Source organism: Paroedura picta, chromosome 4 (assembly GCF_049243985.1).
Source record: "Paroedura picta isolate Pp20150507F chromosome 4, Ppicta_v3.0, whole genome shotgun sequence".
Taxonomy (NCBI): domain Eukaryota; kingdom Metazoa; phylum Chordata; class Lepidosauria; order Squamata; family Gekkonidae; genus Paroedura; species Paroedura picta.
In genome coordinates, this window is record NC_135372.1 from 84,560,485 (window position 1) to 84,576,843 (window position 16,359).

General features: G+C 40.2%; 1 long non-coding RNA gene across 1 annotated transcript; it reads left to right on the plus strand.

Moving 5' to 3' along the window:
• The first annotated feature begins 1,053 nt into the window (after window positions 1-1,053).
• LOC143835712 (uncharacterized) lies at window positions 1,054-16,260 on the plus strand. Its single transcript, XR_013230318.1, has 3 exons — window positions 1,054-6,083; window positions 13,045-13,106; window positions 16,113-16,260. It is a non-coding gene; the product is annotated as an uncharacterized LOC143835712 (long non-coding RNA).
• Window positions 16,261-16,359: the final 99 nt, after the last annotated feature.

Genomic DNA, 16,359 nt, shown 5'->3' on the forward strand with positions numbered 1-16,359 from the left:
TAAATAACATTTTCTGTGCTTTTTTCTTATCTTTTGCTATCCACAAAGTATTGTGTCAGTGGCAGGGGTTGGCATAATTCCATCAGCATAATTTTGCCTAGCCCAGTAAAGGGGGGCAGGGAAGGATAAATGAAGAGAGAATTTAATGTCCTAAAATAAATTCCTTTTCAGCCTATGAGAATTTCAGCCAGACGTTTTTTTCTGTATGCATTTTTTAAAATGTGATCAGGCAAAAACAAGTTTATGAGCTGCATGCAAGTGAAAAGTATTGATAGTGTGTCCAATGAGCTCAGAAATCAAAATACATGCAAAAGAAGGTTACAGTGCTGCATAAGTTAGTCACTTGGTTGAACTTTTTATATAATGTTCACTGAAGGGTTGAAAGAGATGACCATTTCCCAAATCTCATGGTGTGCATCCAGATGATGACTTGTTGCATATCAGCATCCAGAGAAGCCAAGGATTGGTAAGATTTTCTTCATTGGCCATGTTAGTTTGTAAGTTCTGCTACTAAGTTTTTACTTGATGAGTAGTTATCTGTATTCATTGGGATCATTACCATTTTATGCAGAAGCTTCCTAAGCCAGTGGTCAGCAGCTAGACTTGTAAGAAAGTATTAGAATATCTAGCTGTACATATGAACCCTATTACTAGAACAGATTGCTTTATCTAACCTGCCCAGTCTCAGTACAGGAGATACACAAGTTAAGAATACGAGCATAAAATTGGCTAGATCACTATTTTATAAAAGCATTGATTAATGGCTTTCATTGAGGCTTCCAGAGGCTGTCCTCCACCCAGTCCACCGCATTCACTTGCAGTAAATAAATCGTAGAAGAAGGTTAAAGCAGTTTTTTTTTGAGAGAGAAAGAAAGAAAAAAAATCCAAGAAAATGGCTGGACGTCCTCTTGCCCTGAAATGCTGACAATCAAGTTTAGAACCGTGGATTCCTCAATGTGGACTCAGAAGAAAAAAGGAAATCACGAGGCACAATGATACAGTAGTCTTCTCTATGTTTATAGGTGAAAAGGCTATAACATAAAGTCATAAAGAGTCAATCAAAACTGTCATAGTAGTAGTCGTAGTATCACATTGGCAAAACGCTCATAATCGTCTGGGAATTTCATTATGAGCCTTTTGCCAATGTGATACTACGACTACTACTATGACAGTATATTGGAAGAGCAACCACTGACAAAGATAAAACAGAAAGCGGGTCACTTAACCTAGGATCTCGTTTTGGTTGACTCTTTATGACTTTATGTTATAACCTTTTCACCTATAAACATAGAGAAGACTACTATATCACTGTGCCTCGTGATTTCCTTTTTTCTTCTGAAATGCTGACAGCCTGTAATCCGGGGAGATGAACTCCCTAAAGAATTGGAGATGGCCCCAAGAGTTAACTAGGACTTCCTGGGTAGAAAAAATCTTTTCTGCCAATTGCTTCCACAATTGACCCCTGTCAGGCTCCCGTGATTGCACTGCAATCCCCTCAGGATGCCATCTTTAGCCACACCCCCGATATATCACTATTTTAGATACCTTGAAAATAAGACCAACCTTGACATGATCTTCCAATAATAGTATGAAGTGGGGATAACCAACAAAATCGTGTGGATTCTGTTGTGGTTAATTTTCATTATTATTGTAATGGGTGGAAGGTGTCCTCTGTGCTGCTTTTGGCATTACATTTTAGAATCCTAACAGAACTGTATGTCAGTTTTATAAAGCATTATTCCTGAGTTTTGTGTTTGGGATTTATTTTTCTCCTATTCCTGGGGAGATGGGATTCTTTCTTTAAACTGTTCCCAGCTCCTCTGGCTGGAAAACCAAGGCAGCCCTGTGAAAGCATTATAAGTGGAGGGGAAGGGAAGGTAATAAAGTTAGGAGCTAATCATTGCATCTTCCCTTTTTTATGGTTTGTGTTATCATCCCCTTTGGAATAGCAGGGGGGTGGGGGTGGACAGGACAACTCCTGCTCTTCACTCTTCCTTCAGCAATGGGGTGAGTCCTGTAGAGAGCATTAAGGTATTTGCCCACCTGCCACTCATGGATGAGAAGAGAAATCTTAAGTTTACCATGTGGCCACATTTTGGCTATTCATCTTTCTTGTTCTGGCCACTGAGCATAAAGAAGAAAGAGTATCACAGAATTGTGAAGATGTGAAAGCCTGTCCTGACTATGCTGCATCATATGTTTACTTACTGAACAGTTTTCATCCTATTTGTCTAGAACCTTGAAGATAAGAGTGGGTTCAACATGCCTCTTCCGTTGAGGGACACGATAATACATAACTTAATGTTTGTGAACTTTGGACAGAATATGTCATAGAAATGATCTATCATTACATTAAGAAAACACACACCTCCTTTAAGAAGCTCAACACTTTTTTTTATAAAGCCTTTGCTGTAGCATTCCCGGTTTACTGGTTTTTAATCATGTAGCTGTCAAAAATAAGCAGCCACTGTTCTTTGTGTGATGGAGCCTGGTGTTAAAGCTGTCAGAGTCCATTGAGACAGAGCAAGTGCAATATTTATGGATGTAGGGCTTGCTGTTTGTGCTCTTCTTAACGTCCACTGATTTAGAGCTCAGCTGGTATAACCAGTTCTCCTCATTGCACACCTGATGTCAGTGAGAACCTTTTGGATGTTTTCGATTTGTGGGTACAATATGAAACTGTAATGGCTTCCATGCAGTCTCCATGGGCCTCTGATCTTCTTCCAAAATGTATATATTCCATTGTGCACAGATTGTTTAAAAAAGGATATAACTTCAGAGTATAACTTCCTTGTGTCCCCTTTCCTCTGGTTGCCTATAATCATTTTTTCCAGGAGGAAGGGGATTCTTGGGGACAGGAATTTGCACAAGCCTTCAAAAGCTCTAGCCAAAATCCAAATCATGGTAGGGCACAACATGTCAGCATGTTTGCCAGTGCAAGCATTCTTACCATGGAGGAGATCTTGTAGTAGCTTCCCATTTCTGTATAGCGTATATAGTAAAACCACTGTGCTGATATTCACCTACCTTCCATCTCAGTGGAGCTTGCACAGGAGAACTTGTGAATGTATTGTGTTCTTACTCTTTTTCAGAGAGTTACTTTGCTATGTATTCTTTGTTTCCATTCTGAATAAAAGCTGGCTAAATGGGAGGAAATTAATCTCTTCCTACTGTTTCAGGCATTAGGTATATTATCATGGAATTACTGAAGGGGGGGCAGGGCATGAATGCAAAACTAAATAAAAAACAGGGCTTTCTTTTCTCACAGAGCTTGAAATCTCATTATACCTCCATAACATGATCTTGATAAGAATGTAACAATGTGAAATGTATTTCAGAAAATATGTTAATGTAAATCTACTTAGTTTCATCTTGCAGAAATCTGGAAGTCTTGCAAGACAGAGCTCTTCCACCAAACCCATGGTTGAGGCCAACAGATGGAAATGCTAACATCAGATTGGGCCTCCCTTATTCTGTCCTCTTCCCCTTCCCCCAGTGGGGTGAAGGGTTTTAAATTATTATTTTAATCTATTGTATGTTATTTTATATTATATTTTAATGTTTTATGACTGCTTCTCATATTTATCTATTTTGACCTTATGTTGTTTATCAAATCTGTTGTTCACCACCCCAAGGTGAGTAATTATGAAGAGATGATATAGAAGCCACATATCTATGCTATACTGACAACAAGTGCCCCCTTGCAGGGGGCATCTTATTCTGCCTCCCTCACTACTTCCCCTGAATTGGAACATGGGCTTTTCAGATGCTAGTCTGGCCCTTGGCTGCAACCCCACACTGGCTCTCAGCTTTCCCTCTATCTCAGAAGTCTGACCAGGTTATACAAGTTGTGCAGGGTGCTCTAGTGAGTTATTTGGTGGCTACTGCCAGGCATGGCTTACACAGAGGCTGTCACGCTGTGCAGAGGCTGTCACTGTTCATGTATGAGTTCTGTGGCAATATGTGGTTCAATATCCACCACCACATCTGGGCTTCACACAACCTGAATGGTAGTAAGTTGCTTTGCTGCTGCTGCTGCAATTGGCATGCCTCTACAGCAAAAGGGGTGGGGGAATAGGGGTGCCTGAGTAGACCTAGAAAGGACCTGCCCTTTCACCAAGCAGAGTTGGCTACTTGATAGTGCTCCCAGTAATAATGTGTCATAGTGGTTGTTTTAAATGTCCAGTGCAGATGATATAAACTTTCAAAATAAAGTACTATGAGATATTAGCAAACATTTGAAGAACCTTTACATTCAAGAATAAGTATCTGACCTGCATTCAATTAGATGGACTAGACATATGTGTTGTTAGAATTATTTCTTGTTACAAGCCACAAATATCTTTTAATAATATTGACCCACAAAATGTATGAAGAATGGCTGACGTGTATAAATCAATAATGAACTTGCACATAATACTCCTGTGGTTGGTTTTCAGTAATAGCCTTAATGGAGACAAAGTGCAGAATCTTTTATTAAGGAAAAAGCAGATCTTACCTACCCACAGTAAGGAGTTTTAGGCTATTCATCAAGAGCCAAAGATTCCCAAGATGGCCTTTCAGCAGTTCTTTCACATTGAAAAGCACAATCTAGTACTGATCATTTGAGTTTTTACAAGAGAGCTATTGTGGTATAGTGGTTTTGAATGATGAGCTATAGCTAAGAAGACATAGGTTCAGATCTCCATTTAGACAGGAAACTTATTGGTTATACTATCACCTTAGCCTATCTCTAATGGATAAAATGAAGAGCAAAAGATCCAAGTTCACCTCCCAACACACCTGGGAGGAAGTGTAAAGTAAAATGTATAGAACTTGTAAGAAGGATATGCACTATCACTTATATTGAAGTGAATGGGGAGAAACAGTGTTGTACTTCAAAAAATATGGAGTGGACTATTCTATTTGTACTCTTCTGACTGTCATACTTTAAATCCACTACCAGCAAATGGCAGAATATTCCATGAAAAAACCATGGGAGTCAGAACAGATGAGGGAAGACAGAAAAACTTGGATGTAATTTGCCTAAAAGGATGGTGGGTGACTGGGTAGTGCCAGCATTTTAAAGTTCTAAAGACTGTTTCGCCCTCCCTTTAATTTTACTATGTTTGTGTCCTCCTGGAGTTTGTTACCAGTTTGTTATTTTGGTTCAGCTTGTGTCTCACAAGCTCGTGTTATCTACACATGTTGCTTTGTAGAAGGTGGATTTTTGTGTCAACTTCTTAAGACTGATATTGCCTTAGATTCTTGGATTGTACATTGACTGGATTTTCTGCTTTGACATTTGTTTCGGTCACAATTACTAGGGTTGGTTTGGAGGATTCTCTGATTTGACATTTATTATGTTAGGTTTGCCAAATTGCCCTACACTTCTGTTGGGATTCTCTGGTTCTGCATTGAAGTGTGTGTATGTGGTTCTCTTGTTGGTTCTGTTTACATTGGGAAGTTTTGGGCCAGTGGTTATTTTGCTTGCTCTTGAGGGCAAGAGATAGCTTAGTGTTTTCCCCACATATGAAACAACAGAGAATAGCTGGAAAAACTTTTTTCTGTGGCCCATAGAATTGAACCACTTAGTAGAATTGAAATTGGGGAAATATTTAGTAGAAAGGCATCAGCAACTTCCCGGCAACATTGGTGACAATAGCCCTAATAAAAATTTCCCCATAATGAATAACACAGCTGAATAATATTGGAATCGGCGTGTGTGTGTTGAATACCAAACTGGTATCTGAAACCAGGAACCCTGGAAATACCAATATTTTTAAAATCTTCCTGAGATCTGAACCCCCAAATACTGATGATTTTCAAGATTCATATCCCTAGTTCAGGAATGAAAAACATTATTTGCAAAAGTTCTGCAATATTTGTTTTTAGATATTTTGGAAACAAGGTTGAATACATATTTATTTATTTATTTATTTATTTATTTATTTATTTATTTATTTATTTATTTATTTATTTGCTATATTTATATATCACCCTCCCTGAAGGAGGTAGCCATTTTCTTTCTCTTCATATCCTTCTTCCTGAAGTACCAGTCAAAGGACACCAAGCTGGGAAAGGAAATCAGAAATGGCTGGAATGTGAGTATCTGAAAACCTTCTCTACAGCCTGAATTCACAGTTGCCAGCAAAGAATTGTAGCTCAAACCATTAGCTGTATATACAGGCCCTCTGCCCTAGATGAACTGGAAATTTCATATGAACATAGCTAATAGCCACTGATGGGTCTATCTCACATACATTTGTCTTCTCCACTTCAAAGACATCAAGGCTAGTGATCATCAATATCATATGGCATGGAGTCCCACACGTTGTGCATTTTGTGAGGAACTTAAACATGGGCACACTTCTAGTAATATACATCATGTGAAATTGATATTGATGCAAGTTGTTGGGGAGGGGCAGGGGTTTCAACTGGATGAACTTTCCTATTCTCTAGCATTCAGTATTTCACAGAGGGTTGCTTTTTTGCCTGCCTTGTTTTCCCCACAATCATTGAGTATTTACATACATCTTAGCCTCCGTGGCATTTTTGAAGACTTTATTTGTCTCATTTACGTTTTTTTGGGTATGGATAATATTTAAAATATGAAACCCATCTGTGAAACATATTGCCTAGTCACGTTGAAGGGTGAAACCAGTTTTTAATTAAAATTTTATACAGTACTTGTATTTCACTTTGTCCTTTTTTATTATGAAACACTTCAATCTTTTTCCTAAAACACATATGTCTTGTGCGCTTCAAGATGTTCTTCGCTGCTCATGCAGAACAGGTTTCTTAGCTCTGTCAGCAGAGCACCATATGCTCAGGGTTCATTTAGCTTCTCTGCCTGGCATTTGTGTAGGCAGCATCTTGGCTGCAATGCAGCTCAACTTTACTCTGCCCCATTATTCTATTTTGGGAAACTTGTCAACAAATAAAATAGCAAAGAGACAAAGAATGCTGGAAAATAGATTCAGAGCTTGTGTTCTAAATAATCTAAGTTAATTTAGCCAATCAAAGCAGGGGCTCAGTGTGCACATGAGAATTCCTTTCTTAATTCTGTGTTGTGCATAGTATATAAAGTGAGTGGATGTCCCCTTGTGAACAGGAGAACTAAAGGTTGGAGATTAAGATAACTATCTGGAAAGCTGTAGAGGTTTTAAATTGTCATGCCAGTGCACATATACAGATAAGATTTAAACAGAGAAGGAGCAGGTGCCTTTTGTCTTCATGAAAGCTAAAGTTTCCCTTGTTGAAATCCCCACAATTGGAGGAAGTTCCTTTATCATCATACTTCGATTATCTTCCATCTGTTGCTCAAATCTCCATGCCCTACAACCAGCAGTCCAGTGTGTGTGTGTGTGTGTGTGGGGGGGTATCAGCTGTTTGGAAAGGGGTGGAACCAACACTTCCCCCATGGTATCCTCGGTTTGGAATTTGGTTGTGCTGATGCATGTATTCTGACCACTGTTTTTTCCTTCAGACAACATTGATCTCCATTATTACACATGGGTGAAAGAGACAGGCACTAAAGCATCATAGGCCCTGGCGATCTCCAGTGTATTTCTGCCCTATCCCCAGAACATTTCCATGCCTCCATGTTGTGAACTGCAAAGGTGAACCAGAAACACAGATACTGCAGATGAGCCTTTCGCAGGTGCTCACACTTGCACATGCAGCTGTGACAATCCATTCTGTCTGTGGGAATGTTAGCAATGAACCCTTATGATGCATAAGACCTTACAGGACAGGATTGTGGGGCTGTGGCAGTTTGCATAAGCATGTTAGTGGATGCTAAGTTTGGAAGGCTTAAGTTTCATAAAAACTTAAGCATGTGATTCACTCGAATGGATGATAAGAGTACAGAAAAACAACTGACACTATTTCTGTATAAGTCAAGTCTGAAGCTGAGCTTTCATTCCCCCCCCCCCCCCGCGCAATATTAAAAACCACCCTGTGCCTCTGGAGAGGGTGGCATATAAATGAATGAATGAATGAATGAATGAATGAATGAATGAATGAATGAATGAATAAATAAATAAATAAATAAAGCACATCAGTTGTCTCTTTAAAATAACCTTCAAAGTTCTACAAACATTTTAGCCCCAAAGACCCAGAGAAATTATAACAATGATCTTACTTATGACTCTCCATAAGCCTTCAGAGACAGTGGTTGTTGGTTAATTAAAAAAATTGAAACTGCTGCTTGCCAGAGCTTCTAGCAGCCTGTCTCCTCTGATGTAGTTACAAGACCCACATGTTAAGTGGGCAGGGATTGTGACTCAATGTTCACTTTTGACTCACATTTTAAATGACCATTTTATAGCACAGCAAAAAGGGTATCCATAATCTCATTTCCTTGATGAGCTGTCTAGACTGTCAGGTAGTCCAGAAACAAGACAACTGCATCATCCACAACAGATGCTCAACAACAGACACAATAGAATACTGTAGATAATTTGTTTTCTTTTCAAAAGTGCCCAGCAGATGCCAATAATCACACCTCTGTTTCAAGAGTATTTTCAGGTTTTCAGTTCTTTCTTCCAATGTAATTTTGTTATTTCAAAGCCAGCAAACCCAGAGAGTAGCTGTGCTTGTATCATTTTTGATGTCATATTTGCTCATGTTGACAACAAAGTTTTTCACTTTGTAGATTTATTTATCTTGTGCCCATATGTATGTTTTTTGTTGCAAAGATAAAGAACGATCAGTTTGAATATCTAAAGGAAGAAAATAGTTTATCAGATTGAAACCAAAAAGTTTTGAAATTATTGCTAGGCTACAGATGAAAATTTCATGTATTTCAGGTGTAGAAGCACTTAAGACTTTGTGCTTTTGGGGGGGGGGCTTCAGTTTGCTTCTTGATGGCCACTTACATTTTCTAATGAAGTTGAGGTAGCATCTCCTTGTGTTGCAGAACACTGTGGATAATCAGTTGGAGGAGGAGAAGCGGAGAAGTGTCATGGCAATGCTTGGGATGGAAATGCCATTAGAATTGTTTATATGCTTGCCTGAAGTCATTTTCTTGAAGTCATTTTATTGTAGAACTGCAATGCAGGGCCAAAAACATACAACAGCAGCCATTTTCAATGAAATTGTGTCTTGTACACTTTATGTTCATACATGGAAAGTCTCGCATTTCTAAGGTCCATTTCCCCATGCAGTATTTATAGGCCAGTCAGATTATGCTTGTCTGACTGAGTTTTAAAATATTCCCAATGAGGGATTCTGTCATGTATTTATTTGTTTGTTTGTTTATTTATTTATTACATTTATAGACTGCTTCTAAAGAATCTGTCATCTCGGTTGTGAAACACACCAATGCTTGATAAAATCCATAGACTGATCAGGAAGGAGAAAGTTCTACTGTGATCAATTATTATGTGTTATTGACAGAAGGGTTGGAGAACTATACCAACTAAACCTAGGTGTAAACTGCACTGAGCTTTTATTCCAACCCCAGATCGATTCAGTCCCTGCCCTCTACACAGAATTCGATTTCAGTTTGGATTTTGGGCAATTTTAATTTTCCTTCTGCAGCAAGAAGGATTGATCCGGAGTGACCCTACCTTTAGTGTGCCATATCTGAGACTGCTGAAAATCCTGAATAAAGAAAGCTCCGTGGTAGAGAACCTCTGATAGGCTACACCTGGTCATGTGACACGCTAGCCTTAAAGGAGAAGCCCCTAACTTCTCTCAACTTCTGTCGGTCCTGGATTTTTCTTCCCTCCTCTGCCTTTTTCAATCCTCTCCCCCTCCCTTCCAAGAAAAGAAAGAGGCTCCCTGCTTGGCTTCTCCCCCCCCTCAAGAAAAGAAAGAAAGAGGCTTCAAGAAAAGAAAGAAAGAGCCCCCCTACCTTCTGAGCCTCCCTAACCACGTGCCGAAGACTTTCTTGTTTCAATGGGGAGGAGGGGGGAGAGGAAGACCCGAGTTCAAAGCGATCTGAATTTAACAGGATTGACAATGGAATAAACAAAGTTATGCCCTGGTCTCCAGCACAAACAAGACATGTGCTATTCAGCACATTGCAGGCAAGTCCCACAATGTTGGGAGAAAGCAGTGTGCTTGGTTGCTATTCAGCAGCACAGTATAGCAGTTGTGTGATCACTGTGCCATATACCCTATAGGCCTCGTTCAACTTGCATGCACATTTCACTTCTAATATCCCTCTTGGAAAGCTTTCTAGGAGTGTGATTAAATGCTTCCTGGCATTGAAGTAAACCAGCAGCTTGAGCATGCAATGAAAAAATATCAATTGCTCCACTATACACTAAAAACATGTATCATCAAGCCACCAGCATTGGTTCTTAATCTCTGTTCCCTCTAAATGGGAGTTCTTCACTAGAGAATCTGCATAGTTGAAATGTGAACATTGGTAAACCACTCACAGCTCTTATCTCCACATACTACATATATATTAGCACAGGAGGCCCTGATAGACAGAATGCCTACGCCCGTTTCTAGTAACCCATAAGAAAAAAGAATATACTAAAGAACAATGGAGACAACTCTTCCAGGCTGTGAAAGACAACATTCATCTCCTGTGAAGACAACATTCATCCAGTTTCTGGTGGTTAACATCTTGCCAGAATCCCCTAAGCTTATCTAAACAGGACACATTTATTCCCCCAGAAAAATGGTTAGCTTTTTTCAGAAATATGTACAAAGACAACACATGGACCACTATGCCCCCCTACATTATAGAGCTTGACAAAGTTGACAGAAATCGAGTCACTCATTGGTCAGCTAAAAAGAGGCAAGGCTCCTGGAATAGATGCTATTCTCCCTGAATTTATAAAGGAGAATCAGATCTGGCGGGTCCCATTTGTAGCCTCCCTCTTCATGCTCCTAGATAAGACTGGTGTATTTCCAGAAGAGTGGAGAATAGCAGTAGTGGTCCCCTTTTTCAAAAAAGGTAAAAGAGACGACCTGCATGCTATAGACCTATCAGTTTACTAAGTGTTATTAGCAAACTCTATGCTAGGCACCTTGAGGATAAGCTCAGGACGTGGCATGACCAAGAGATTATTGTGGAGGAACAGGCAGTGTTTAGGGAAGGTAGATCCACACTAGATCATTGTCTACCTCTGCAACATATTATTGAAAAGTATAGCACAAATGGCCCATTATCCCTGTATGCCGCATTTGTGGATCTCAAGGCGGCCTTTGATTCCATCTCTCGCCCACGACTCTGGGCAAAGCTTGAAGCATCCACAGTGCACAGAAGGCTTTACTCACTTATCAGAGCCTTGCATGATCGTACCACTCTCAGGGTCAGGTGCAGCAGGAAAGGACATTTAACAGAACCCATTAATTCAACTAGGGGAGTGAGACAGGGTTATATACTGGCCACGCCACTATTCATATTTTACATAAATAATATAGTTAACTATTTTAGACCTTCATCTGCCAAAACTAGCATATCCCCTTGTTACTCTACGCAGATGATGCCGTACTACTATCCAGAACTCCATTTGGGCTAAGGAGAGCCTTAGTTAAGCTTACCATATACTGTGAAGAAGAGAAACTGATAATCAATTATCAGAAAAATGAAATAATGGCTTTCGGCACTTTCCAAAAAACTAGAACATGGCATATAAACAACCACAATATAGAACAGGTAAAACATTTTAAATACCTAGGAATGGTTCTGCAGGCAAACGGCTCAAAATTTGCCCATAGTAACCATCTTGCTGACATAGAAATGAGATCTGCACACAACATTCTTAAGTTCCTACGGAATAAGGGTGGTCACTGTGTCCCAGCTGCCCTTAAAGTCTATCAGGCCAAGACTCTGGCCCAACTGATTTACGGCACATTCCTAGGCCTTCCAGCCACCTGCTTTACCCCACTTGAACAGGTACAAACCAAATTCCTGACAGCAGTTTTACAAGTTCCCAGGTGTGTGTCAAACTCCATGGTCCGGTTGGAATGCTGAAAGTTGAGGCGAGGGTTGTAATTTCCTCTCTCCCTCTCTGGCTAAAGCTGATTTTCAACCCCAGTGGTCTACTACCCTTAATTAAAGAAGATAGTTTTCAATCTAGCTGGTTAGTGGCAGTTAGACATAAGATTGGATGTCTTGGATTTTCCTCATGTGCTTTACTTTTGGCAGGTATGGACTCAGCTAAAAAAATGATAAAACAAAAAATTCAAGCAGCAAGTGGACCTTTCTAGTTCTCCCATCTTTAAGTCACCGCTCAGTAACAGAAATATTCTTTTTCCCGCCTCATATATTTTTATTCTGGAAAGTAACTAACAGAAGAGCCTTTACCCTGGCTAGGTGCATGGCACTACCCTCAACAGTATTGGAAGGGAGGTATAAAAGGATCTCCTTCCCTGAGAGAACATGCCGCTGTAATTCTGGCCAGGTAGACGATCTTGAACACGTTTTTCTGTACTGTCCTTTCTATGCTCAGGCCCGAGCTGAGTTTATCCATCCCTTTGCAAAGCAAAAGTTAGGACAAACTGTAACACATAACACAGACATTATCAATAAATTACTGTCTGATGAATCCCCCAAAATCACTAAACCTGTTGCTAAATTTTGTTCAATAGTATGTAGAGTTTGTGGAGCTGGTAGGGTCCACCATGAAAAATGAAATATGAGGATCTTGTTTCAGGCTCAAAGCTATTTCTGCTCAAGTTTTAAAAATCCACTATACATTTTATTACCAAGTTTTAAATATATGTATTTGTATTTTAACATCATGTTTTATCCGGGATGCATTGTAAAATTTCCTCTATTATATGTCTGGTGCAAACCGTAATAAAATTTCTATCTATCTACAGTGGGCAGTGGTTATGATTTTTCCATTGCTTGTGGATAATTGTTTCATTCCCATACCTTGCAGGTAATTTTAAAATGTGTATCCAATGGGAGTACTATTGTGTGTATTCAATGGGAGTACACATTTATTAATGCAAATTCCTGGCAGGAACTTCATCATGACGAACCATGCTTTAGGCAGAATCAAGTCCAGCTACACCGAAAAGACCAGCAAGATTTCCAGGGTATAACCTTCTGAGAGTCAATGTTCCCTTCATCTTGTTCTTTCACAGGAGACCAACATGGCTACCCACCTGAAACGATCTTCATGTTTCAGCATTTGAGTATTACTACAGTGAGAATGATTCTATCACTTCATCTTGCTAGTATTTTTCAATTTTTTAATTTTATTTCCCCCTCTAAATATTATGCACAGTTTCTGTAGTGTTTTCTCTGTCCTATGTTCACATATTATTATTGCTCATGAAAGTAAACTAGCAATATGAATGTAAGAAAACATGAATGTCAAATTGTTAAAGCTGAACCAGCTTTTAGAAATAATGTAGGCTTCTGCTATTTATTTCATATGTGGCAATTCTTACGACCATTTTAGGGGGGGAAGCACAATTAAACTGGAAGGTCTTGTTTGAGAGCAGCTGTTCAATTATGCATCACAAACCCAATCACAGAAATGATTTAATAAAATGTGCTATAGCTGTATATGTGCATTTTTAAAACACATATGAAACCATGATTTTCAAAAATGTATGATATCCACATTTTATGTAGAAACATTGGTGCACACAACAGTTGTTTCAGTTACATAATGTGTGAATGTTCATTCTCACCCACACACTATGATAAATGCAACAAAAGCATATGAGATTGCCAAACAGGATAATTTAGCACAACTGTTTATCAGTATAACAATGTAAATAAATCTAGTAAGAGTCTGACTATCACAGGGTATGTGGAACACATAACTGCTCTGGGACTCCCTGGTTCTGCCCCCCCCCTCTGTCACAGACAGACATACACACACACAGACTTCTTCCCCCCACTCATCCCTTGCCTCTCCTTCCTGGTTCCTCTCCCTTCCCTCTCTCAGACACACACACATGCAGACACAAACTCCTTCCCCCACTCCTCTCCCCTTACCTCTCCTTTCTGGTCCCTTCCCTTCCGCTCTCAGACATGCACACACACGCAGACATAAAATCCTTCCCCCCACTCCCTCCTTGCCTCTCCCCCTTACCTCTCCTTTTTGGTTTCTCCCCCTACAAACACAGAGACACACTCCTTCCCCCTACTCCCCCTTCCCCCTCCTTACTTCTTGCAGCAGGAGGGCTGCCTTTACTTCGAGACTCCAGCAGCACAGCACCCAGTGAGGCTCAGGGGCTTTACGCACCGGGATCTTTGTAGCAAATTGGTCACTGAATGAAAAATCACCATTTAAAATAGTGGAATTCGTCGTTATGCATACCTGCCTTTGTAGTGGAATCCAGTTGCGTTTTGTAGCGTTTCCCACAGGCTTCCGGTCTCGGCAGAAATCGCTAGAAAGGAAGCGCTATTGCCAAGGTCGTCCCGCCCCTGGCCGTCAAGCAGCCAATGGGCAGCCGTTAGCATGCTCCCAAACAGCCCCTTTCCCTTTAAGAAAGGTTTTTTTAAAAAAAAAAACAGACCCATTGTAACGAATCTGTGTAGATTCGTTGCAACAGAGAGACCCATCCAGCTGCCTAATGTGTTTGAGCTGTCGTTTGATCGTTGCCACGCTTCCTCCGAGTGAAAAAAAAAAATCCCCCCCCCTCTCACGGGCCCGATTTTCGGCTGACATGAATGTGTAAAAATTAATGGGAAAATACATCAGCAAACGGGCTTTTCTGTGGTTTGTGCTTAGTGACTAAAGGGGAAGGACTGAAGCCAGGGAAGCCTCTAAACAGAAAGAGGCTCGCTGGTGCGTTTATCCCCGCTCGCTCGGAGAAAAAAAAATGGCGATCGCTTCGCCGGAAGATCAGAGAGGAGAGCCAGGGGGAGGGACTTTGTAGAAACCGGAACAATGTTAACGCACAGGTCTTTTTCGCTAGTGTTGCAGATTGGTTGCAGGAGTGTATCGCTTTCCGGAGGGTGAATCCACTTTTGGGGATTTCCCTGAAAGCGCTACAAGGAAGCGCTTTTTGCAGATTGGTTTCAGGTGTGTGGCAGATTGTCGACGACGTTGTGCAAAACAGCAAATCAGTAGCGTTTTCAATTGGCAACCATTGTGCTATTTTGAAGGCGTGCAAAAAGCCCCTCAGTGTTGGGCCTTGCTGCTCTGTGGCTGCCAGCTTGCCTCCGATCTTCTGAGGCTGGTCCTGCTCTCTGGAGGGTGGGACCAGCATCGGAAGTCTAGCAGTGGCACTGGTCCCAGTGCAGCAAGGCCCAGCACTGAGGTTTACTCAGTGCTCTGGTGTTTCTGCCACTGCTGAGCATCTTCTGAGGCCAGTCCTGCTCTCTGGAGGGCAGGAGCAGCCACAAAAGACAGCAGCAGTGGCATCAGAGCAGCAAGTTGGGCTCAGTGCTGGGCCTTGCTGCCCTGGTGCTACCACTGCCACTGCAGGCCATCTACTGGCACACTCCCAGAGATGGGACAATGGATATAATGTCCATCATCATTTCCATTTCAGGAACCACACCAGTAGATATGTTCTACATCAACAAAGTTCAGTTGATAATGGATAATAATTGTGGATATGTTCTTTTTTCTGGTTGTTGCCATTGTGAACATTTTCTCTTCTGGTATGATGAGTCATTTTTTTATTTTAGGCAATCTATATCTAGTTTTATATGTATGATATATGGTATTTAATGGACAAATGTTGAAAAATGCATACATTTTAGAAGAAAAAAGCCCTAGGAAATAAAAACTGTGGTTGAAAGAAGGATTCATGTGTTCAGACATGGATGGAGCAAAACTGAAATCAAATTGAATTGGAAAGCTTGCAAAATTCCATAGTACTCTCTTATGATAAATATCTTAATTGAATAAATTCTAAATTTGAGTGAAAAGGAATGATATTGGAGAAAATGGATTGATGCTGAATACCTTCGGGGGGGGGGAAGTGTTTTAATCAATTCCTCTGTACATTTAAAATGTATGCATAGAAATGCATTATAAAATGAAGTCTGGCTTGCAAACGTACAGCCTACTCAGATTTATTAGGTTTCTTTTCCTGTATGTATTAAAAATATGCCTACACCAGCAGATATGTTAAAAGTACATTCCATTTTTAAAATAGCATTTTAAAATGTTTTCCCACTAAATTAGTGTAGTGACATGTTTGTAGGGGTTCACTGTTAATTTCATTTCCTTTTGCTCAGCCAGCCTGTCAAGGAAACAGCAAGTCATTAATCTTGGTTTAAAAGACGATCCTTTTTCCTCCTCCTTTTTTGCTGAACAATAATGAATGACCTTGATAGATTTGTCAGGAAAATGAATGATAATCATTTACTGATCGACACTACTCTAGGAAGGAAGATTAATACGAAAGTATGTATTGACATCATTTTAAAAATGTCTGTTGCCTGTGGATTTGTATATCAATTACAATGGTGGCAATGTATTTTACTTA